Raw genomic sequence first — 24,856 nt, 5'->3', positions numbered from 1 at the left:
TATTGAAGGCTGGTGCTTTTTTAGGGTTGTGGGGATGGGGTGAACTGTTTTCTTGCACACCAACTATTACATTTCACTTCCAGCATAAAATGTTGTGTCCTGAGATATTTTGGGAATGTGCCTTGGCAGCCATCTTTAGCAATTTTGCCTTAAGTTATGAGTATGGGAACGTCTACACTGCAGCCAGGAATGTGATTCACAGCTGGTGTAAATGTGATTTACAGCTAATCATGGAAGTGAGAATGTGTCAATATGAGCTTCCGCGCTGGCTGTATAAGAGAGTTTATAGTCAGGGGAGTAGGTACAACAGCCTTTGCTCAAAACCACACCACAGCCTCCTCTCTTCCATTTTTAGCAAGCTAGCATGAGTACAGCTAGCTCTGGGGGGATAACTACAGAAGCTGCCCTTGTCACCTCCAGCGCTAATGTAGTACCTCTAAAAGAATGGAGTGTTCCTTGCAAAAAATATGCAGTCTCCTTCCCCAAGCAGTGCTCCTTTTCAGTGTAGCAGTCCAAAAAAGTACTACGCGGAGTAGCCCCCTGAACTCTGTGCCCGCATGGTAGCTTGGGGACCCCCTGCCAATTTACATCACTTCTCTCTCCACTTAACAAAGGACAGGTTTTTGCCCCAAAGTTTCATATAAAACTAAGCTTACTTGTGTGTGGTTAATGGGATCATCATGGGAGAAAAACACGTTTGGGTAGTTTTAGAATGAGCAGTCTTTCACTGATTGCAGCTTTTACTGCAGCTACCCAGGCTGGCCAAATGTCAAGTTTCTGTGAGATAGGAGTGGTTCCCAAAGGTCTCCATCCCACTCACTTTTGACCTGTGCTGGCTTGCTGCTGCAGGAACAAAGCGCAGGTTGTGGTTCACAAGCCTTTTACAGGAAGCACTTTGACGGTAGCTATTTATAGGGGGGTGGCCTATGTCTCCCTCTGTCTTCCTCTGATGCTGCCGAAGAACTTACTACAGAACTGTTTTCCACTGGAAAATGCTGATTGCATGGAATCAGAACGTTCGGCGGGAACAGGAGCCCTTGCCTCAACGCTTCTGACAGAAACCAGGTAGGCAGGCTTTGCAGCAGCTGGTTTGCCAGCTGACTGGATCCCCAACTCCCCAGCTGCTCACTGGGCGGATGGGCTGGCTGCCTGGCTGCTTATCTCCCCAGGCACAGCATGCCAGCTCCTCTGCTGCCTGGCTGGTGTGTGGGCTGCTCATCTCCCCAGGTGCCTGGCTGGCAGATGCCAAGACAGGAAATTGTGGAATAGTGCTGTCTCATTCCGCACTGGAACAAAATGAAACGTCATGAGCCTGAACCATCCCATGAAATGAAAATCCTCTGTTCTGCCAGTTCTATTCAATACTTTGCCTCATATTGGAGCCTGCATGTGCCTCCTTTTCAAGCTAAAATCTAATATTTCTATGCATTCCTTACTCATCCTTCAAAAATTCCTTTGTGCTGGTAACATTTGTCGTGAAGATCTGCTCCTGTAAGAAGCAGATGCCCTAACGCAGGGGTGGGGTACCTCAGGCCCAGGAGCAGGATGTGGCCCCTGGCTTACCTGGATCTGGTCCCCATGTCTCAGGGCTCCCTGACCCCCGCATTGGGGAACCTATGCTGATGCACCAGCTCCCCACACCAATCCCCCACGGGGCTGGAGCACACTAAATCTAATAGCCTGCCCCCCATCCTGGCACTTTTGGGTGAGAGGAATCGGGGAGTGTCTTTCTCCTCAGTCAGGAGCCATGTCAGGTTTTGGGGGGGGGGATTGGGGTTTTTTTGGTTTGGGGTTTTTTGTTGTGTTTGTTTTTAGCTTCTCATTTGTGTGCAGGCCCCAACTGGGTGTACGGCATCCTCAGTGCCTGCACTACCCCTTGGTTGTCTGTTGTTTTATACTTAGATTGTAAACTCTCTGGGGCAGTGAGTGTCTTTGTTTTGTTTGTAAGGCACCTAGCACAACGGGGTTTTATTCTGAGATGCTACAGTTATACAAATAATATTTATAACAATACTGACTTCAATGGGAACTGACTGTAGCCAGATCTACTCAGTGCGCTGTACCTCACAGGATCAGGCCCACACTAAAACCACTGTGAATGTAAAACAACTGCTATTCAGTAGCTTTACAGAAGCTGAGGTAGAGGAGCTTTGAACAGGAAGTTGTTTTCTTCTTGTGACATTTTACTTCTTGTTATAAACCACTTCTGTTTTTTTCTAGTAGCACCTACTGAACTCTCACTCCTGCAAAGCCTTCAGAGTCTTCTTTCAAATAGCTGTGCAGCAAGGGGGCAGCTTTGCTCCTGCCCCATGTGCATGGCACATATTCAAAGACTAGTGTTTATACACGGATGTCTGAACAGGGCTTCCCAACCCACATAAGGGTACTCAGATCAGCATTGAGTCATGGATCAGGCATTTTACATGCCTTATTTGGAGCATCTGGATGTGGGTTTTTGATGTCCTTTTGAGACATGCCTTTTAAAAGTTGGGTCCTGTGACTCCAAACTTTTCCCTTTGGAAGAATGAAGATGGGGATTTGTAAGCCAAAGGGCAGGTTCACCAGCTAGGACAGTCCAAATAAATCCAAATGCTCATGTTCTCACACCCAAGGGGCCCTTTTTCCACTCCTGAGGAGAGACCCATACTAGGCCTTCCCCCATCCTGGTTTTCCCCTTTCTGATGCCCCTGCTTACATAGCAGGAGTCTTTATGTCTGGTTTCTTGTAGGTCACATGTTTGCTTCTAGTCAAGTTCCCTGAGCGAGTACAGCTCCCTGTTTTAGGAGCCCAAGGGCTGTAACAGGTGAATGTGTCCCCAGACCCTGTGCTTTCTGACAGGATTCAGGGATTAGTAATAGAGACTGTCAACACTAGATTATGGTTCAAATCCAACCCTGGTACGTCATGACAAAATGTATTACCTGCTGCCCCCAGTTTTGTGGCCTGTATAACAAGGAGAAAGAAAAATGGAAGGAAATGTCGACAATGTTTGCTGTGGAGCAGAGTTCATTTTATTTTATAATCCATTTGGTATTTCACAGAACTGACGTTAGAATAAGAAGGTTTGTAAAGAAGTGGTTTTCTGTGTGATAACTCAGGACACCATGCAACAGTTGACTATTTTGTGACTGCAGCAAAGATAGAGACGTGGACTTGCTACTACCGCATCCAGGGGTGAAAGTAAACTAAAGTTTATTTCAGGAACTGTCCTATTGCAGCCCGAGCCCCTTCCAGATCTTTAAATAGCTCCCCAGTGGCTTTTGCCACAGCTCAGCTAGCTCTTGCCGGAGCTGTGCATCCGCTTACTTTCAGCTCTGGTCTTATCTGAGTTTCAGCAGCTGTGCTGATGATACAGAGACACAGCGTGGAATGTTCTAGGTCGGTATTGCTGTGGAGGCGTCCTTTACTCACCATCAGTTTTGAAGTGCTGCCCACTGTTGGGAGAGGGGTCACAATGCTCCGTGCAGGGTACAGAGAGCTCCTGCTGCTACCTGTCCCTCCCCACCTTGCGCAGAGGTAATGATTCTACTGGTTGATGAGAAACACGGCAGCATCCACTCCAGGCTGCCTTTGAAGGTGCCCCCTTTCCCGTGCCACAAAGCTGATTCCAGGAGAAGGAAGAGCCATGGTGTTTTAAACCCAGAGATATGAGGCAGAGAAGATCTTCATCCTCAATTTGAGCAGCACAACAGGCCTCATCTCCCTCCTCAGTGTTTAGAAGCCCTCCCACCCAAAAAACATCGCCCTTCACTCAGTTTAAATCTGCCTCTGGACACGGGAATGTAAAACTCACCGGCTACGTCTAGACTGCCATGATTTTCCAGAAATGCTTTTAACTGAAAAGTTTTCTGTTAAAAGCATTTTCAGAAAAGAGAATCTAGATTGGCATGGACGCTTTTCCACAAAAGCACTTTTTGCAGAAAAGCGTCCGTGGCCAATCTAGACGCGCTTTTTTGCGCAAAACAAATCTCAGCTGTCTTCACTGGCCCTTTTGCACAAAACTTTTGCACAAAAGAGACTTTTGCCCGAATGGAAGCAGCATAGTATTTCCGCAAAAAGCGCTGATTTCTTACAGTAGGAAGTCAGTGCTTTTGCGGAAATTCAAGCGGCCAGTGTAGACAGCTGGCAAGTTTTTCCGGAAAAGCAGCTGATTTTCCAGAAAAACTGGCCAGTCTAGACACAGCCACTACGTTTTCAGTGACTTCATTTCCCCTCTCCGTATTGTGCTGAGGTGGCACAAGCCATTTCCTCCGGCATGAACATTATGTTTCTCAGTTGTATGGTTAATCCTTAACCTGTACATTGCATCCCTTGCATCTCCTCTCTTCTAGCAATCACTTAGGATATTAGGTGTAGATTCCTCTGGCCAACAAATAAGAACTGATTCTGTGCAAAACCTTGAGAGAGGAAAGCAGAATGGAACCCTTCAAGGAGAAAAGTGTGTTATAATATAGAACACTAGAACGGGAAGGGACCTTGAGAGGTCATCGAGTCCAGTCCCCTGCCCTCACAGCAGGACCCAGTAATATCTAGAGTAGACCATCCCTGATAGACATTTATCTAACCTGCTGTTAAATATCTCCAGAGATGGAGATTCTACAACCTCCTTAGGGTTGAGTCCAGTCCCCTGCCCTCATGGCAGGACCAAGCAGTTATTACACAATTTCGGTTTTAATTAACTACTTTCCTGTTTTGCTTACCGCAAACTTACTTAGCCTCTATTTTATTTTTAGGTGAATGTGATCAGTGTAGATAATATCCATCACCATAAATTTAGCATGTTATAAAAGTGTGCATGCTATCTTCTTCATTGATTACAGGCTAAAACTTCCTAGCACTGCTGAAGAAAAGTTGAGTCTCTATTCCAGATAAATGCGGAGTTAAAACTTTTACTCAGAATATTGGACAAATCAGAAAAGGCTACCATTTATTACAAGAGTTTGGCTAGCTATGATTGTTAACCACTTTAAATGAAATAGGCCGACTGGGTGACACAAAACCTTTCAGGTTTTCGTTTTCCCCTGGATAGCGTGGGCTTGTTTTAGTTACACAGGGTAAATACTTATTGCAAACTTGAAGCTATAGAAAATCCAGACAATGGGTCAGCTCCTCTGCTGGTATAAATTGGCAGCGTTCCATTGACTCCAGTGGAACTACTTCCCTGCATAGACATTTTTTAGTCCATTCCTGTAACCTCCATTCCTACTAGCTCTCAGTCAAAGATATCATTCCTTTTACGTGGAAAAAAAAATCAAGCCCCGTGGCTGTGACACAGAAGCCTGCATAGGTACAAATTTTCACAAGCAAGAGATTAGTTAGAATCAGTGAGCCTGACTCACCATTGCCTTGCACTTTGTACGCTCATTTGTACCTTTACCCCATTGGGTGTAAGACATATCAGATCAAAATGGTAGCATCTGACTGCAAGATGGCAAAGAATCAGATGTAATGCCTGGGAACATTATCAAAACCCACCAGGATGCCAAATTTAATTTTCACTTCGTTTGATCATAACAGCATTGTGGGGAAAATACAACTTCTGCTGTTAATTACACTGATGTAAATTTGGAATAAGGGTCAAATTCTGATCTCATTTGGAGATCAGCTGAAATGGAGATCGGCAGAAATCAGTTATTACTTTGGATTTAAGCTACTGAAATTCATAGCTGAATGTGGCTTTTCTATCTTTTATACCAGATATACTGAAGCACCTGCAAATGTAAATGTGATTCGTGCTTTGGCTTATCTGTATTGTACTGTTTATTGCTACACACTTAACATACAATACATTGCTGATGACTAGACCTTGGACTGGCTTGCTCTAGGGCGGGCTGCATTTTATCTTTGGAGCATGGTTTCCTGTACCTAAGGAACAAAAGAGTATTGCATTGGCAGGACCGCTGAGTCAGCCTTCAGAGTTACAGGAAGATGCAAAAAACATAATTGCTCCAATCATACCGTAGGCAAAGGTGTGGTGCAGCGAACTAGTACACAACATTTATGCAAAAAATAACACTTCAGCCTCTCAGCCATGTTGGAAAACAGTCTTAACATGCAATCTTAATTTATCACTGCACTTTCCCTCCTGAGAGACACTCCCCAAATTTCTCTTGGGAATATTGTGGGCTGGTGGAATAATGTGCCTTCTGATCAGTTTATCTTCAGCTCCAGTGAAGGTGCCAAAACCCAGTGCAGCAAGAATTAGAACATCACAGAGGAAGTACAAAAGAGTGTGCAGTTGTCTTTGCTCCTACACCACCATGCTTAAGTTCTGCACCCATCTCGGTTCAGCCAGAGGTGAGGATTGAGTATACAGGCCTGTAGCAGAGCAGACTCCATTCCCATTTCTTTGCACCTCAGAAGCCATCTCAGTCTCTACTCGCTAGATATCCACTGTGCCAGCATTCCCTCCATCAACAGCCTCACAGGCCCATGCAACTATTCTGAGTATTTACAATATTCGCTGTGGTTTAGGCACGCTCCTCAGGACCCAAGAGGAGCAGAGGTCTCTCTTGCCTAAGGTCTCTATGAGATTGGGCTTAGCTAGCCTTGTTCCCCTCCCCTTAGCAATAGCATTGGAACAATATTTGGGGTGGGATCTGAGCTTACCCCTATTCATACCTTCATCACCCTAGGTGGGGCCACACCTGCAGAGCCTTGTGCTGGGGTCAGGAGCAGGGCTCCAGGGTTGGTGTCCAGGACCCCTAGTAGCAGTGGAGTCCCCAAGACCAGGGGCTGGTGGCAGAGCTCCTGGGGCCAGTGGCTGAGACCCAGAGGCTGGTGGCCAGGATGCCAACAGCTGGGACCCTAGGGCTGGTGGCTGAGACTCTGGATGGCGGCAGAGCATCCAGCTGAGACCCTGGCTGGTATCAGGACCATCAGTTGGGATGCCAGGGCTGTTGGCCAGGCCCCTGGACAAGAGGCTGGCAGCCAGGCCCCTGTCAAGGGACCATTTGTGGAACTAATGGATGCAAAACTTGAGATTTCTACAGCAGCCTCCTGCATTCCTATTTCCTATGCTCTCCAGCACATCCTTCCTGCTTCTCCTTATCAGACTTAAACTGATGGGCTGACTGACTCATTAGGTCGCTGCTCCCCCAAGTTGATTAGTTAATTGACTTTAATTACTCCAATCAGTTTTCCGTGGGAGCCGGGGAGGGAACTAATGAGTGTCGGAGAACAGGCTGACCTGTTAACACAGTGGGCCCCACCCCGCAAACTTCCCTATCCACCCCTCTGCATAACCTACAGTTGGTTTGTTTCTGAACAGCACCCCCAGCACAGCTGTACATGCTCCTACTCCACACATTTCATTTCCTCTGCCTCCTGTCCCATCCTGACACCCAGCAGCAGGGCTGCCTACCATTTGTGGAGGGTAGGGTGCTCCAGTGGATCAACCTGTGTTTCATGCTGGTCCCATGGGGATATTAATGGATGGATCCTTCATAGAGCCCTGAGCACAAGGGGTGTACTTGACATGGTTCACCCCCCCCCCCCCAACACCTGCACCTTCTGAAACATCAGGGAGACCCTAGTGCATTTCTATCTTGAGTGCACCAGGTTCTAGCCCATCTTCTTGCTCCTCTAGAACCTTCTCCTTAGGTTCTGGCTGCACTTTCCCTCATTTATGCACCCCCTATCCATGGCCTCATAAAGACATGAGACTTCCTCACCATTCTGTTACTGGGTCTCGCCAAGGCAGCCAGCTGTAAAAGTAATAGGAGGTGGATGGATGGGGAGGTGCTTTGTGATGGTGGGACCTATTTCTGCTCCTCCTTGGGTTCATGTAGCTGAGCAGCATTCCTCTGGGCCACGTCTGCTGGCTCCCTAGACACCTCCAAAGAGACATGGGCATTGCCTGCAATTCTCTGCATGGTGTCATCTTCTGGTTTCTTGGTTTTGACCCTGTCACCATGCTGCTTTCTGTCTTATCATTTGTTGTCCCTAGAGGCAAGAGTAAGTCAGTGCACCCTCGTGTGGCACTCCCACAAGAAGCTGGCCAGCTGGGGCACTCAGCTACAGTGGGAGGGGAAGGGTACTCACAACCCAGCTCTGGCTCTCCGGGCTTCCTACTGGCTGCTGTTGTCAGCAGCAGGAAGTCAGGCAGGTTAAAGGGTCTGGATGGGTAGCACCCCACCCCCCAGGACTGCCCCAGGCTTTCCCCTCCACTGCCATTTCGGGGGTAGGGAGCTGCAGCCACACATACTGGGTCCCTGTTGCTTTTATTCTCCTTCCTCTGACTCTCAGGGAGTGAGGATAGTGCAGAGCCTGCTGCATTCCTCTTTTGACCATCCTCTGGGCAATTGGGAGAGAGAGGGACATAACAGGCTCTGCACATTCACCTTGCGCCCTCCCTGATAGAGGAAGGAGAAAGAGCAATAGGCTCCCAGTATGTATGGCTGCAGGCCCTGCCATGACACCTTTAGCTCCTCACACACTCATCCCTACACACACCCAGCCTCCTGCCTTGATCCCCCTAACCTCACTCCTGCACCCCCCATACCCACTTCATACTTACATTTCTTACAGATGGGCTGCTTCTAGACTGGCATGATTTTGCGGAAATACTTTTAACGGAAAAGTTTTTTCGTTAAAAGTATTTCTGCAAAAGCGTGTCTAGATTGGCATGGATGCTTGTGCGCAAAAAAAAAAAAAAAGCTCTGTCACTAGAGCTAGAGAAGAGCTGACTGGGAATGGGAGTAGTAAGATTCACTTGAAACCCATGAGGACACACGTTCCTATTCCCTACTGCAGAGCCTCTGCAAGGCAAAGTGGGATGAGCTATGCCTATGTGCCTAGCACTATGGAGAGAACATTAGTGTTCCCGTGGCTTTCTGAGGGATGAGCTCACTCAGAATGAATGCTAGTCAGGTGCTTAATTCAGTCAGTTAATTGCCATTTGCATGCCAATAAGTACTGCCTCTGTGCCTGGTGAGCACACCCAGTGATAGCACAGGTATTTGTATTAGGCTGTATCCCTGCACGGATTGGGCAAGGTTCTGTGGCAGCTGTGCTTAAACACTGCTGATCCTTCTTGGAATGGGTGGGAGAATGTGAGTAGGGGGACACGGCATTCTAGACTTGATTCTAACAGAGAGAAATTGGTTGTGAATCTGAAGGTGGAAAGCAATTTGAATGAAAGTGACCATGAAATGATAGATTCCCTGATTCTAAGGGAAGGGAGGAGTGAGAGCAGCAGAATAAGGGGAAAGGACTTTAAAAAAAAAGCAGACTCTGACACATGGCAAGTAGGGGCCAATGGGAAAGACATGGAGGGGGGAGAAGGAGTTCCAGGCAGTTAACTATTTCTCAATGAGACAAAATTAAAATCTCAATAGCAGACTCTCCCTATGCAAAGGAAAGAACTCCAATATGGCTTCAGCAGGAGTTCTTTAGTGACCTGAAAGTCAAAAAGGAATCCTTTAGAATGTTGAAATGTGGCCAAATTGCTAAAGATGAGTTAAAGAGAACAGCATGAGCATGTAGGGACAACAATCAGACACCCAAGGTACAAAATGAGTTACACCTAGCAAGGGTCATGCAAAGAAACAATAAGAACCAGTTGCATAAATACATTAATAGCATGTATTTAGGTTGGCTGGGTCCAATGAAATTCATTCTTGTCTACTTTAAGCAATCCAAGAACCATTAGCAATGATCTTTGAGAATTAATGCAGAATGGGTGAGGTCCAAGAGGATCAGAAAAGGGCAAACATAATACCTATCTTTAAAAAGGTAACAAAGAGGACCTGGGGTATTATAGACTGCCAACTTAAATTCAATACCTGGAAATATATTGGAACAAATGATTAAACAATCAGTTGGCCAGCACCTACGGGATAATAGGGTAATAAGTACAGCCAACATGGATTTGGGGAGAACAAATCATGCCAAACAACCTAATTTCCTCCTTTGATAGGGTAGCTGGCTCAGTGGATGGGAAAAAGCTATAGATGTGTTAAATCTTGCTTTTAGCAATGCTTTTGGCACTGTCCCACATGGCATTCTCACAGGCATACTAGGGAAATGTCATCTGGATGGAATTATTATAAGAAGGATGCAAAACTGTTCAAGAAGTAGTTATCAATGGTTCACCATGAAAATGGAATGATGTATCAAGCAGGGTCCCACAGAGGTCTGTTTTGGGTACACTACTATTAGGTGTTTTCATTAATGACTTGGATAATGGAGTGATGGCAGGGTGGGGGGAGCATTGCAGATTTCACCAAGCTGGGAAGGGTTGGTAGCACTTTGCAGGACAGGATTAGAATTCAAAATTACCTTGTCAAATCGGAGAATTTGTCTGAGCTCAACAAGATGAAATGCAATAAATACCAGTGCAAAGTACTACGTGTATAAAAGGAAAATCATACACATAAGTACAAAATGTGAAACAGTGGGCATAGGCAATAAAGCTGCTGAAAAGGATGAGAGGTTATAGTGGATCACAAACTGAATATGACCCAACAATGTGATACATTTGTGAAAAGGCTAATATAATTCTGGGGTGTATTAATAGAACCATCTTAGCCTCAACAGAAGTACTATGTCCCATTCTGAGTGCCATGCTTTAAAAAATTTGCAAATACATTGGAGCAAGTCCAAAGGAGAGCAACAAAGATGACAAAGGTTTAGAAAACCTTCCTATGAAGAAAGGCCCTAAAAACTGCATATGTTAGTCTTGAAAAAAGAAGACTGAGGGAGTACAAGGTCACAATCATCAAATACATTAAGGACTGTTATAAACAGGACCACAAGCCATTGTTCTCCATGGCCACTGATTGTTTAACATCATGGGTTAAATCTTCAGCAAGAGAGATTTAGGTTAGATATCAGGAAAAGCTTTTTCTAACTTTGTAAATACTTAAGCTCTGGAATAGGCTTCCAGGGGAGGTTGCAGAAACCCTGTGATAGGAGGCTTTTAAGAAGAGATTGGACACCTGCCAGAGATTATCTAGGTCAGGGATGGGCAACTTTAAGGTAGTGGATGGTCACAAAATCCCTTTGGTGGGCCAAATAGTTTTTAGAGGCTATGTCCCTATCAATGGGCAGCAACGAGCTGCAACAGCTGTCAAAGCAGGCAGCAGCAACATCCTGATCATGCTTTGCTTCTGCGTTAACAGAGTGCTCTCATAGCAGTGGTGGCAGCACCAGCATGCCTTTTATGGCCTACACCAGGTCACAAGCACCTCATAGAAGTTACAAGAACAACATGGTGAGGAAAGACTCTCCTTTCTCTTACAGTATATGGGGTAATGGGCTGGTGAGTCAAATGACATGTTCAGGTGGACCAGATATTGGGTCACCAGTTGCCCATCCCCAATTTAGGCATACTTGGTCTTTCCTGAAATAAATTACCTCTCAAGGTCCCTTCCAGCCTGACAGCTCTGTGTTCTTTGATTATATAATGATGTGTTGCAAAAATCTGATGCACATTTGTAATCCTCCTCAATGAGGTTGCACCCATGTGCTTATAGTTCAGATAGATTAGATAAAGTTGTAACATCCCTCTCTGTCAGTACAGCTCTTGTTTCTAATCTAGACTGTTAGCCTGTTTTTTCTTCCTTTAGAACTCAGTGCTGTGAGGTGCTGAGTCTTCTGTAGTCCCCTGACTTCAATAGGTTCATCATAAAGCAGGATCTTGCCTTGACCTTGCACAGTTTTTTGTGCTGTTGACACCAATGGGAGAAGGCTCTAACCCAAGACTTTCAAGTGCTGCTCCCTGGTGATATGTTTTCCATTTTTTCTCTAATTTTTCCCTCTTAAGTACTTTGTCACCTTCACATCAGCAATATCTGAGCATTTCACATTCTTTACTGTCTTTATCCTCGCACCGCTCTGGGCACATCCACTCAGCAGGGATAAAGCTGAAATAAGCAATGCAATCTGAGCTACGTCAATGCATCGCTTACATTGAAATAGCTTATTTCAGCTTTTGGTGCTGTCTGCACAGCAGGAAGTCTGAGTTAGAGCACTTTTCCTCTGACTTCCCTTACTCCTTGTAAAATGAGGATTACAGGAGTTGGAATAAGAAGCCCTCCAGCTCAACATTATTTCCACATTATGTCAAAATAACTGCTTGCTGTGTAGCCCTGGACTATGTTATTCTGAAATAACACTGCTGTGTAGACATATCCTCTGTGAGCTAGGGCAGTGTGATTGTCCCTGTCTTACAGATATAGGGCACTGGGGCACAGAGAGGCAGATGACCTGTTGAACATCATAAAGCAAATATGGGCCAGAGCCAGTCCCAGACTATTGGCCTAGCACTAGCCTTCCTTCCCCTAGCCCCTAATTTAGATAAGCAGCTTATAGACCCAAAACAGTCTCATTATGAACCAGATTTTGAGCTGGTGTAAATCACAGGCATGCCATTGATTTAACTAGCTCTGCCCTGATTTATACCAGCTGTATATCTGGCCCCAGTGTTTTTAAATTAAAATAATAATCAAAAGCCGTGTGAGAGAATAAATGTCCTCTGTCTAAATGGAACACACACTCTGAGGAGAGGCGTTAACATCATTTATTTGGTATTTGCTTAGTGCTGTCAATGTGCTCAGTGCTGTACAACAACAATAAAACCAGTCCCTGCCCTGAGGAATTCACAGACCTATAAAAGACTGACTCCAATGGGGAATGCAGGGCTGAGTCAGACCTAGTGTTTATTGGTTTCACTTGCAATGAGAGATTTGCATGAGTAATGAAATATCACCTCTCCTCTTCGCTCTTAAAAAATTTCCATCCAACAGGCACTGAAGATTTGATTGAAGAGGTAGGAGGAGAACCATGAGGACAGAGTTTCCAAAGCTAATGGATTACAAGGTATCTCAGAGAGAATCTTTCCGTAGGAAGTTACCAAGAAAGTCACCACTTACATGAATCAAAATATTCTTTGCCATCCAAAACAACCCTATTTGACTAATGACTGTTACTAAGAAGACCAGGTGCCCTAACTATTTTATTCAAAAATTTACTCAGAAAAACCTTGTCTAATTCAACCAACCTGCTGCAAAATAGCCACAGACTTACTAAACTACATTTCCCAAAAGGCCACAGGCCTACCCATGGTCAAAGTTCTTACTGTCTTCCTAGGTAAATGGATGCCCCAAATCCTTAGTGATGCTTCCATTTTAAAAAGTGGAAGGCTGCAAGGGGGATAGCCAGGGTAAGGAGCAATTTTCCTTCTCACTGCAGGTATGGCCACAAACTCTTTCATAGACAAGGTACCTGGCACAGTACATGATGATATTCACACATGCAAAACCTCTCCAAGTGACATGATAGAACTATACTTTTATAATTAGCCAATTTGTTATTTCTAGGGAAGAGTAAATAGCCTCTTAGAATGGTGGGTAGAATTTTGCAAGGTTGTTTACAACTCTGTAAGTGCTCGGTATCATAACTGATGTCTGCTGCCTGCACAATGAATAAGCAAAAGTCATTTACGTTCCCTTTCACATCACATAGGCAGCGATCTGCATAATCTGTTGCATGCATCTTCACCCCCTTAGCTGGGCACTTATGTAACACAATATTGACAGCAAGTGTTTAGACCACAAACAAATTATATTTGCTTGGCTGATTGCAGGCCCCCATACCTATCTAGCCATGATTAAATGTCTATGATATATTGAGAAAAAAATCTTAGACATGGATTAAAAGGCTGTACGCCCCCACAAAGGTGTTTGAATGACATGATTGCTGGGAGAGTGTAGCCTGAGTGGTTTGATATTGCCAGGGACTTCCCCAAGGAAGTGCGGGGTCTGAGGCAGAGGTGACAAATAATGTCATTTCTTGACTTCCACACTGGCCAATTACACCAGTCCACGGCCCCCCCCCCCCCCCCAAAGTGCAGGGTCCAGCATGGTTGCCCCAATTCACCATGTCTTAGGGATGTCTCTGGGCATTGTCTGAGAGTCCCTGAGGCTGTCTGTAGTTATACCACAGCGGGACCCTAAAGGGGCTTGTGATTTAAAAAACAAGAGCATGAAATCACAATATATGTCCTACGAGAAATTGTCATACTCCACAGTCCTAATCTTGTACCCCTTATATCACAGTTTCATGGTAGCTGTACTTGTATTCTCCCCTCTTCTCAGAGATCCACTTCAGGGATGTACTATCAAGTGTCCAGCTGCCACCTGTGTCTAGATAGGCACCCTTGTCCAAGGTTCTTCTGACCAGAGCTTTTAAGGCTGCATAGTTCCTGACCTACACAGTGATATCTCCAGCAAACCAGTCTGCCTAGCAGCCGGCACCTGTGCTTTGCTTCCTCTCTGTGGGCTACAAACCAGGTATTGCCCTCAATTACAAGGTACCTCACAACACTTTCTAAGCAAGCACAAGTATTCATAAGGACAAAGGATTACAAACAAAACATATAAAATAAATTTAAACACATGCTAACCAAGCCAGGAGTCACACTAGCTGGTCAAAGTCTAGCCATCTGTTCAGCAAGGGGTAGGGCACCCCATGGGCAGAAAAGCTTGTCCATTTTCTGCAGCAGAATGAAGACTCAGAGTCAGCTCAACCCCCAGAGCCTTGGCTTCTGGAAAACCCAGTTTGAGTCAGTGTATACAACCCTCCTCAGGGGTGATACCTCTTTGGCGCTATTTACCTTAAGCACTTCCATACACAGTGGTTTTGGTTCCTAGAGGAACGGTGGTACCCATTGCCCTGGATTTGCACACAGTCTCTGGCCCATGTGGTCTGTAAAGATATTTCATTTAAGAGCAATATCTGTCACACACTCTCTACACCCTAAAATTACACTGACATTAATGGGAATTTAGCACCCTCACTGGATGCTGTAGGTGTGCACAAGTCCAGCTAACTTAGGCTGAATTTTCAGCTTTATTTTATACATTTTCATGCACAATTTGTATTACTTATAGTTGCTGATCATATATGTATGATAGATAATAATAAAAAGGTACAGTGGAAAAATTAGGGGCCCAACTTACTGAATTGCAGTGCAGCAGTAATCTCTCCTGTGCTTAATGATGATTGTCTCTGTCTCACAGGGGCGGATATAGGGCAGGGCGAATGGGGCGGCCGCCCCGGGCTCCGGGCCTCAAAAAGCCCCGCGCATGCGCCATGGTGCCACCGTGCATGTGCATGGCGTCACTGCGCATGCGCCGTGGCAAAGGGGGGCCCCACGGAAATATACTGGCCGGGGCCCCGCAGAACAGTCATCTGCCCCTGCTGTCTCAGATCCCGTATTCTCTGTCTCTGGTCTGGTTTCTCCAATGTGGGTCCTTAATATTTACCCCACTCCACAATAGCTCTATTCCAATCACTGTGAAGCACTGTCTTGCATAACCCATACCATAAATGCATGCAAGATTCAATTTACATAACTTTTTCTATTCTATTTCCATGTCACCATCGTTTTCATGTCACCTCGCTCCTTTTTTCTCTAATGCAGGGACTTTTTAGCCTTGCATATATTTTGTTATATCGATTAGCTTTCTCTTACCTTTGCTCTGTGACACAGAGCATTCCATGAGCAAAACCTCACCCTGGTCCTGTCAGCTGTAAGTAGCATCATTTAAGCAAGACTGCATTATAGAAAGTCTGGCAAGACAATACTCATGCCAAGCAAAGACTAGGCCAAAACCTTGGCATAAGAATAACCCTGACTCATCCGTACTCATTCACTATACATAGTCATAAACTATTAACATTAAACTCACAAAATATAACTGAGTTTTACCCGTCAGCATTTCTTTGTCTTTGACTGTCATAGTTCAATACATGTATATCATCCTAAATTATTCATTACCATAATCTTTTTTTTTTTTATTTGAGTAGGAAGGACATGGGAAACAAGCTGACCTGAATATCAGCATATTTTTGTCTTTTCCAAACATGGGTTTCCAGGATTTATTTTTGTCAAAGTCTAGCGCCACACTGGTAAATCATTAATAAGCCTTGTCAGTAATCCTGCCTGTTTCATTTTGAGGTGCTTTATTCAAGTTAAGGCCTGGGTATTTAATTGTTCCCCATCAGGTAGTCCTGTGTGTTTCTATTCTGTAGGATTATTTGTTGGAGAAGCACAAGAATAAGCAGACAAAATACTTGTGAAGCGTCACTTTGATCTCATGTATCGTTTGCTGCCGGGGAGCAGAATTACGATGTCAGAGATAGCACCACTAATGAGCACATCGTTCATGGTGGCTTATTTGAACAGTTCAGCTCTGTTAGTCAGACGAAGTAAAAGCTGTTCTTCTTATAAGCGATCTAAGGGCAGTTGTCCTCAAATTATATGCAGAGGAATGTTCAGAGGGGTGAACGTCAGGATCCAGGCCAACCCCACAGGGTGTAGGAACTGAGCATGACCCAGCCCCACTCTGCCCCCAGAACACCTCTGATACCAGTCACAGCTCCACTCTGCCTCCAGGACAGCACCGCCTCTGGTTGTAGCTCTTCCCTTTTCTCCAATTCTGCCCTCAGCTCTGCCTTCAGCCTGCACTCCTCTGCTGAGCTAACTGTGCAGTAATGGAGAGGGGGGACCGGCAGATTCCATTACTGGTAAAGGAAGGGGTGTGACAGGAAAAGTTTGGGCACTACATCTTAGGGCCAAAGCTGTGCCAGACCTAGGGTTTGCAAGGCTCTTTGCAAAACAACCCATCAAGATTCCTTCATATGGTTGTGACCATTCACACTCCAGGTTCTCATGACGACTGCCACCCATCTGCCTCTGAACATACTTCAGTGCAGTTTTGCAGATTCAGGTGACTTCCCTCCCCACAAACATTCTGAGGCCAGGGGAAAGCAGGTGTGGAGAGGTAGCACAGTTTTCCAAGTAGGGAGCCCTGAAGAGAGCAGTTAGGGAATGAGTCACTGCCATGATTTGCTGACACAAGTCTGTTTGGATGGTGGGTGGCACCGTGGCTGGCAACAAGGAGGAGATCGTCTCTGCTGTTGGACTTCATAAATTATCTTTAAGACCTATGTTTCTGTGGGTTGTGTGGGCCTATGTCTGCCAATGTGTGTTTGCCTCTGGCATCCTGACTAAGAACGACAGCCCTTTGGCTACATCATAGCTGCATTATTTTACTAGCTGGCAATGAGATTTTGGCCATGTGAGAGGCACATGCATGAGCATGTGTTTATTTCTTAGAATTACATCAGGACTGGGCCCTAGTAAATCACAAAGAAGCCACCAGTACCTTTAGCTGGGAGTGTGGTCAGAGTAAGGGACTTGATTCTGACAACATCATAAGCTTAATCCGGACACCTGCAATAGTATTTAATCTAGCTTTTGTTCTTTGGGCTGTCTGTCGTGTGATCTAAATGGTCCACTAATCCACCATCCCCAGACCAATAGGCACCTTGAGAGTTTCCAAAAGAGCAAGCGTTTCTGGTTTCCACTTTCCCTATGCCAGAAACCACTCCTGATACCTATCAACTTTCCAGTGGAGAAGGGACTAAAAATGACTTCTGGTCTAAAATCTTCACTGCTCCAGAGGTGAGGCTGGGGGTAGGTGAATGACATGCAGTAGTAAGAATTCCACATCCATACCACCAGCCATTTCCTTCCCTCAGGCACTTCCAAGTCCTGTCCTCTACACGTGATGCAGCAGAGCAGTGTTTCTGAAAGTGTTCCACGGAATCACTGAGAGAAACACATTAACTGGCCGCCCCGGTTTGTTTATTTTCCAGCTCTGTGGCCAAAGAGTCTCGCAGCTCCCATTGGCTCCATTTCATCCTTTGCAGCCAAGGGGAGCCGTGGGAAGTGGCGTGGGCCGAGCCACCACTTCCCGTTGGTCTGCTTTGCTGCAAAGAGCAAAATGGAGCCGATGGGAGCCACATGGCTCCATGGCCATGATGCTAGTAAATAAACAAACCGGGGCAGCCAGTTAATGTGTTTCTCAAAGTGCTTTCACGGAACACTTTCAGAAACACTGCAGTACAACATTCTAACATAGAGCTGCTGTCATCAGATAAGTTAAGGAGGACCAAGTCTCAAAACCAAAACTAAAGAAGACACAGAACCATCTGCATTGACAGCATTGTGAATAATGTGTTGTGTCCTGAATGTTTCCCCCTTCCCTTCTGCAACCTGCTGCTTTTTAAAAAAATAAAAATTGGAGCAGCTAATAAAGAGGACGGTGTGTGTTCATTGGCTCATGGTTACAGAAAAGGTGTCAGACCTCTGCAATACATTATTTCCTTGAAACATTAAATATCCATAGAGCTGCCTATCATGAACACTCCCTGTTGCACAGATGGAAGCAGCAAAGCAGAAGATCTGTGAGGTCTGGATCTCATGCCATACAAAAGGAGCCCTTTCATGTTACACAAAGTTTCCACACAGGGTCTGAAATAAATTCCTTTGGATCAAGGGGAATCAATTTTATTCAAATTGCCTACAGTCAAATGAAAGAAAATATAGTTGTTAGTCTTAGGGAAATAGGTTGATATGGATAAGCTGTCCTGGGCTTCTCCTCCCTCCCTTGCCTCTCACGGCTGGAGAAAGTCTCAGAGGTGTAGCTGTGTTAGTCAATAACTTTAAAAATGAGTAGTCCTCTGGCACCTTAGAGACTAATATACATCAACTAAATATAATCCACGCTTTATGTTATATTTTTCTTCCTCTGTATCTGTTTACATGGGCAAACCCATATTTTCTTTTCTAAATCATGGATTTTCATCATGGTAAGGATTATATTTTGGATGTGTGGTGAGAAAAACAGTTACGTTATTTCTCTTATAAAGCAGCATCAATCAGGGGGTTTTGCTTGTTTGCTTATTTGGGCTTTTTTTTCCCTTGAAAAGCTCAAATTTGAGCTGGAGCCAATCTGCATCCTTTTATCAGAACCCCCTAAATCTGATTCTGGGGTTAGATAAAATGTTTCCATTTTGAACTATTGTGTTGTGGATAAAAATGATTTGATTCCCCTTAGAGTGTGGTGAATGTTATTTGCTCTTTGTGTGCAGGTGTTCTATTAGATCCAGAGGAATTCACTTTGGATAATGGGGAGGGGAATATGTGAGAGCTCAGTTGATTATTCAGTAATTCCCCAGAAAAAATTCTGAAGCGTATTCAGGTGATAAACACCATCTGTGTAGGGGAGAAAAATCTGTGGCTGTTTTTTGGTTATGTCTTGTGTCTATGCATGTGCACGTGTAATTTGCACCTCCTTCTTCCAGACAGAGTGAATCTGCTCCATAGTCTGAAATCAAAGTCTTTGTGTCCAAAATCAAGAGATTTTGTGATTTTGCAAAGGGCTAAAGTGTCTAATGCTTTATTTCCAGATCTTTCTTTGGGTCAGCAAAGAATGGCAATTTGCTAGCTGTGCCCGTCAGCTCTTCTCTGCTTCTGAATTACCTTCTTTTGTGCAGTAACATGTTTCACTTGAAAACTTTCTGCACCATGTGTTGCTTTGGCTCATTGTAAGAATTTGCATGATCCTGTAGATAGCATTACACATCAATACTGATCTCATAATTGATAAGGTTCTTTTTCCGGACATCTTTATATTGCCTGCTTTATCTGCCTCTTGACTTTCACACTTCTCCAGACAGAACATGTCTGGTCCGGCAAACTGTGTTTAATATGCATTGTTTCAGTGTGAGTTGTGTAATCTCTCTGCCAAGCATAATTATTTGAGATTTTATCTGACATGCATAACAAACTGAAGATGCCATGGATGAAATTTTCCAGAGTCTTGACATGTCAATGGCAACTTCTTTGCTTCATTGTCAGATAGTAAGGTAGAAATTTGGAGCCCCATTCACTGTTGTCTTGCACCTTGTGTAGTAATTCACACCTGTTCAAGGATAGTGTAAAAATGAATATCCTGAACTGGTAGCATTTGCACAGACTCTAATGACAATAGAAGAATCAAATCAGTGGAGAGGGATTCCAAATTTTTGGGTTGCAATCAACTTTCTATAGAACTGTACATGTCTTTCTAATGCGATAAATGATTTTACAATTTAAATGTCTTCAAGGACATTTTCTTCCAAGGTAACACTACTGGGGACCACTGCAAATTATTTGGCTACATATGTTCATCTGATTTTCCAAATATTAGGGCAACCATTCTAATTTTTCCTTGAAAAGTTTGAGTGTCTTCACTGACTTACGTGACATTCATAATTTTAGATGATGCCTTCATGCTACTGTTTAGGGAATTGTTTGCATCAGTAATTCGGGGAAGGTGGATTCTCCAAACTGAAATGACACATTATTTTTTTGCCTGTGTGGTTAAGCTCTCTTTGAACAGGTACATATAGTTTTACCTTATCAAAGTTCAAAAAAAGTGTGGCGATAATATTTTTATCTCAAAATTTTCCATGTTATGAACCAGTTATGTTAGTACTTTTGATGCAATAATTTTGCTATCGCTATGCTCTAATTATTAGGCTGTCTCAATCTTAACATTTGGCAGTATGTTGCAAAAAATTCAGAGTATGCCATGGTGAGGAGTAGGGCTGTAAAGAATTAACTGGCTACTGGGTGCCTTACTGGCATGCTGGAGCAGTCCCCCACTGTGGGTTCACAGTTAATCAGTTAAACATTCCATTTAACTGGTTAACTTTTTAAGTAGGATTTTACATACCTAGTGAAGAGTGGATTTTTTATTTAATGAATTTGAGGTCATTACATAACCCACAAATTGTAGAAATTAATAGAGCCATGACAAAGTTGCCTTCAGTAGGATAATTTATGTCATGGGCAGCAGGTGAAGGTAGGGCTGGGGGAGGCAAGCCCCTAACCCCAACTCTACTCCTTCTGCCCAGGCCCTGCCCCCATGGGTGCAAAGTCGCCTCCTGTCTGAAGCACCATGGCGGGGGGGTGCACTGCTCCAGCCCCAGAGCAAGGGAAGGGCCGGTGCTTGGGGGCAGCAACACTCCACCCCCCAGGACACTTCGGGTATGTCTAGATTGCATCCTACTGTCGGCAGAGGGATGCAGATTAGGCAGGTCAATGTTGCAAATGAGGCAGGGATTTAAATATCCCGTGCTTAATTTGCATAAAAATGGCCACCGCGTTTTGCTGGTCCAGCACTTTGTTGGCAAAAAGCGGCCGTCTAGAGGCAGATCTGTCAAGAAAGAAAGCCTTTTCGACAGATCCCTTAGGTTTACAGGATCTGTCAAAAAAGGCTTTCTTTCTCAAAATAACATAGTCCACGTCTACAAACAAGCAGTTATTTCAACATAATGTCAAAATAATGTCGAGCTGGAGGACTTCTTACTCCGACTCCTGTAACCCTCATTTCACAAGGAGCAAGGGAAGTCGAAGGAAGAATGTTCTAACTCAGACTTCCTGCTGTATAGACAGGGCCAAAAACCGAATTAAGCTATTTCGACTTCAACTATACAATTGACGTAGCTCAAGTTGCGTAGCTTAATTCAACTTTTTCCCTGCTGTGTAGATGTACCCTTGGTGTCAACAATGTTACTGAGCATGCTCAGTACAGGCCAATCAGCAAATCGAGGATAGGGGGAGTGACATTTCATGCCTTCCCATCCCCACCCATTGCCTCTGCTGACACTTTATAATTAAAAAAAAATCACAAAACCATTATGCTCACTTGCGAGGTATATATATAGGTATATAATACATGTGTAGCTTCAGATGGATGAAACTAACCTCTTCAGTTTCCTCTGTATTGGTTTTGTGTGTGAAATAATGAGCTTCATTGCACCTGGCTGTATTTTTGTTCTTTTAATAGGTAGTGCATGTAACAATAAGGAACAAGTACCAGCATTGTCCTGTGCACATTTCCTCCCATGCTTCGGTTTGCACCTGCTGCTGCTCCAGTTCTAGGCCTGTGTCTGAGATAGATTGCCAGTCATGACAGATTGTGCCGTCACTGGCGTGGTTCTGTGATGTAGATAAATGTCAGCTGGGGAGTAGGTCAAATGCATCAAACGTGCAATTAAAATGGTTTAATGTAAGTAAAGAGCACTGGCACAACGTCATGGGTGAGTGCTGTTCGAAAGTGCAGCCATCAGGCACTTTCAGTGGCCAAGAAGCGGGAGGGACAGGGATAGGCCACAGACAAGGCTGAGAGAGTAACTGAAGGATGCACTCTGTGCTTATATGAAGAGATCAGTGCGTGTGTGCTGTGGAGGGGGAGATCTTTGCATAAATGCTGTGTACATGGAAAATATTATTAAACATTGGGAGACTGCCAGCTGCAGAACTCTCTTGTGACTGCTGTGGTAATTGGAACCCCTTGCTGTCTGCCTCACCTTATCTGCAACAATAGCCACGAACAAACTGAGTGTGCCTAAAACTGGGGTTCTAGATGGAAGCAGGTTCAAAAGACCATGCTTGGGGCTGAGAGCAATCCCCCAGGGAGAAGCCCTAAGTCCGTGGGAAGGGGAATTCTATCAGCATGCTGTCTCTAGATGCACCTTAAGGGTGTCCAGCCCTGGTATCAAATTCTGGTCTGATGGTATAATGTAAATGTGAAACTCAATCTCCCCTTTCCCTTCCCCACACACAAACAAACACTGTTAGTAACCGAAGAGAAGGGGAAGCAAGGTGGATGAGCTATTATCTTTTACGGGACTAACGTCTGTCTGTGAGAGAGAGACAAACTTTTGAGCTGACAGAGTTTTTCCTCAGGTCACGAAGGAGGTGGCTTCATGCTGGCCACGAGGAAGGATTCTGGCAATTGCCCAGCATTTGGACCCTCACAAAATGTTCAGGTGGGTGCTAGCTGCCACTTAGCATTTGTAAAGGACTTTCCATCCATACCTCTTGCAGCACTTTGCAAAGGCGAGTTAAGCACCATTATCCCCGTTTTGTGGAGCAGGGAAACTGAAGCAAGGTAAGGTGACTCACTTGAAGACGCAGGGAGTCAGAGTCAGAGGCAGAGCTAGGAAATGGAGCTCTGGGCTGTTTTCTCTAGCTGGTGAGTCCAAACTACTGGAGCATCCTGAAACAGGTACAGAGCTGAGAGTGTGGGGATCACGTTGGAGAGAAACTGGTGGTGATGGAGACAGTTAACTCTGTGAAAGGGGCTCAAAAGAAAATGTAAAGGTCAACCCTGAATGCACAGCCCTCGTCCCCCATAAATTGTATCAAAAGTCAGACACCAACTTGTGCGAGGCTTTTAGGCCACTTGCAAACTACCTTAAAAATCCCGACTGCCCTACTGTAACCAGGTCATTTCCTCTAGCTGTAACTGTATTGTAGATGGGCCCTTATGCTCAGCATGGTCAGAGCTAGCTGTGTCTTGGAGTTTAGCCTAGACCATTTACACACCACTCTGACATTTGCTTCCAACGGCACTGTGCAGTTTGCATGTGTTCCTCTGCCTCTGCGTTGGTGAAGACAGAGCACCTCAGATAATTTGGCTTCATCTAAATACTAATAAAATCTAGGGGCGGATAGAGGGACTAGAAATGGGAAAAGCCTACATTCCAGGTAATTAAGCTGTAAGGCCCTCTAGGGATGGGCTGTCATCAAGTCATCTGATGTGTGATGAAGACCAAAGCAGAGCCAGATGCTTTGTCTCTCAATCCCCTCCTCCGCTCCCCAGAATATTCTTATTCTCCTAGCAAGTCTGTGTTATGGAAGGTGTGTGGGGGGGGGGGAAGGGGGGGGGAGCTGATAAAAAAAATCCTAAAAGATAAATCTTGTAATGCAGAGCACTGAACAGCTGGTAGTTTAAGGCACCCAACAGCAGTTTAGTGATTAACTTACCTCTTTAAAATGCTGAACGATGCAATACAATAAAATATGACTTGTACGCTGTATCGTCTCTTTCACACCGCCTGTCGCACTGGGCTCTCTCGGGTGACAAGCGACGACACAGAGTTAAAGAATAAGTAATAGCAGAAGGAGCGAGGAACTGAGAGATGGGCAAGGGACCAAAATATCAGCTGCTCAGGAGTGCTCTGCCATCCATTTCATTTTATTGAAAGGAAATAGCCTTCGTATTTCCCCTGATTTTTATGTATTGATGCTTTTGCCTTGTGTGCCCTTTCCCTCGCCTTCCATCTCACATGAGCATCTGTCTTCAGCTGCTGTCAGTGACACTCCCTGGTGGTATTAATGTGCTGCTGATAGTGCTACAGGCTATCTTACTCTGGGGGGGGGGGGCTGTCAGTTCCCTCTGTCTGTCAATTCCTTTGTCTGTCTGTCTGTCTGTCTCTCTTTCTCACAGTACCATCACCAAAGGGTATGCTGCTGCCCCAGTGTCCTGTTGCTTGAAATAGCAAAATCCAGCACCCTGTTGGACACCTCTGGAGATGCTGACAAATGGAGTTCAGACCTCTTCTTCTCCTTCTCCTGACAATCAGGGAGTGAGGGGCTAGTGTACAGTGTGCTGCTTTCCTCTCACTCCAGGCTGCCCAGGATAGGGGCAGAGGAGGTCCACCAGGGGTGCGTCTACACTGCACCATTATTCCAGAATAACGGCCGTTATTCCGGAAAAACAATACTAGCATCCACACAGCAATTGTGTGATTTCGAAATAAAATTGTAATAACGGCGGGCTTTTTCCGACGGTGGTAAACCTCTTTCCATGAAGAATAAGGCCTCTTCCAGAAAAGCTCTTTTGGAAGAGGGTGTGTGTGGACGCTCCACTGCTGCTATGTCGAAATAGCTCCTCCCCAAGGCCATTCTGAGTTATTCCTCCCAAGCGCCTCCTGGGGCTCTAAATCGAGGTAGCACATCCACATTAGGGGAGCCTGCCTTGGATTAATTTGGAGGCTTCCCTGGAGTGTGGACACTCTATTTCGAAGTAAGCTATTCCAGAAGATAACTTCCAGAATAGCTTCTTCTAAAATAAGCTTGCAGTGGAGACGTACCCAAGCTCTGCATTTTACCCTTGCTCCCTGACAGTCAGGGGAAGCCAAGAGGGAAAAGTGCAGCAGTGACGCA

General features: G+C 44.9%; 1 long non-coding RNA gene across 9 annotated transcripts in view; it reads left to right on the top strand.

Moving 5' to 3' along the window:
• Window positions 1–780: 780 nt before the first annotated feature.
• The window catches only part of LOC112547560 (uncharacterized), a 68,918-nt gene continuing 44,842 nt past the window's right edge, over window positions 781–24,856 (top strand). For 3 of the 9 annotated variants that reach the window (XR_012898392.1, XR_012898405.1, XR_012898384.1), the window contains exon 1: window positions 782–1,065. This is a non-coding gene — a long non-coding RNA (uncharacterized LOC112547560). Of the gene's footprint in view, window positions 1,066–12,749; window positions 12,823–22,591; window positions 22,675–24,856 lie in introns of all 9 variants that reach the window. The other 6 variants (XR_012898400.1, XR_012898411.1, XR_012898415.1 and 3 more) reach the window with 6 other exon arrangements.

Source organism: Pelodiscus sinensis, chromosome 1, assembly GCF_049634645.1.
Source record: "Pelodiscus sinensis isolate JC-2024 chromosome 1, ASM4963464v1, whole genome shotgun sequence".
Classification (NCBI taxonomy): Eukaryota; Metazoa; Chordata; order Testudines; family Trionychidae; genus Pelodiscus; species Pelodiscus sinensis.
This window is presented reverse-complemented; position numbering and strand designations above follow the sequence as displayed.